The sequence below is a fragment of the Suricata suricatta genome, unplaced genomic scaffold (assembly GCF_006229205.1).
Source record: "Suricata suricatta isolate VVHF042 unplaced genomic scaffold, meerkat_22Aug2017_6uvM2_HiC HiC_scaffold_9038, whole genome shotgun sequence".
NCBI lineage: Eukaryota > Metazoa > Chordata > Mammalia > Carnivora > Herpestidae > Suricata > Suricata suricatta.
Window position 1 is genome coordinate 1 of NW_021916486.1, and position 1138 is coordinate 1138.

At 33.7% G+C, this 1138-nt stretch overlaps 1 long non-coding RNA gene across 1 annotated transcript; it reads right to left on the reverse strand.

The window, feature by feature from the left end:
* Positions 1-121: 121 nt before the first annotated feature.
* Positions 122-548, reverse strand: LOC115285342. The gene is made up of 2 exons (XR_003905491.1): positions 426-548; positions 122-322 (listed from the first exon to the last, which is right to left on the reverse strand). It is a non-coding gene; the product is annotated as an uncharacterized LOC115285342 (long non-coding RNA).
* Between the last annotated feature and the right edge of the window lie 590 nt (positions 549-1138).

The following is a 1138-nucleotide window of genomic DNA, read 5'->3' on the forward strand; positions in this document are numbered from 1 at the left end:
GAGTTTATTCTAGAGTTAGGAAGTTGACGCTTTTTCCTTTGATTAATGGTTTATTGCAACATTTTTTTCTGAAATATTTTTTAAATTAGAAATAAATACAACCAACTGTCATTTTTTTTTAAAGTCATATATGAATGAGTTGGGGTGGGTTTTTTTTAAATTATTATTACTTTAGTTTAAAATAACTGAGGATATCTGTGCATGACCCACACGGTCGTTAGGGCGCCCAGTATTAGGATCGGTGGGCTAACCGTGAGAAAGAGAGATAAGTTTTTGTTGCGTACAGATATTGGCCAGTCAGGATACACAAGAGAGTAGTAACCTGTGAAACAAACATAAAATGTCCTCTCAAATGTTGTTTCTCATAACGCAGCAATATAATTCACATCGCTCTTAATGGAACAATGAAAAATTTGTATACATACGTGTTCCTTTGTCTCGTTGTAGGTTAACTGTGAAGTCAGAAGAAAGAAAACATACTTTTTAATTTTATATTTTAAAAAGCCAAGTCACTATTTGTAACCATTAACTGTTCCTTTGGCTTTATTGCAGTGTTGTTCAAACATGAAGACTTTTTTGTACTATACTAATTTGACACACTTAAGTTGACCTTATATATAAACTTTTTATATATTTCTACAAGTGGAAAATCATTTTACATACCACAACTAGCAGATGGTAAATAACAATTAAAATAAAAAATTAAACCATTAGAAATTAAAAATTAAGAATTATATGTTAGTAACAGTCAGTGTGAGCAATGTATAAAATACTTTCCCGGAAATATGTTCCTCCCTGAGAAGAATGGTCCTATTTATGAGCAGTCAGTAATAAAGAGACCATGACCTCTCTCTCAGCCCTTCCGATATGTCATTAAATTGTCAGTAGGGATTTGGCTCTCGTGTCATAATTATTCTATTTTTTAATGAGCTTTCTTCAGATTTTGACATTCAAAGCACTGGGTAAAAAATACTACATCTGCCTTAGCCTTCTTGGTACTTTTTTTTTTGTTAAATAGATAACTTTTCTACACCAGTCCTGTGCTAGGTGCTGTTGAATTCTGTGGGACTCTGGCAAGTACTTCTGGGTACTCGTGAGCATCACTGCTGGGCTCTGTCTGTGACGTACCCAGAGTTGC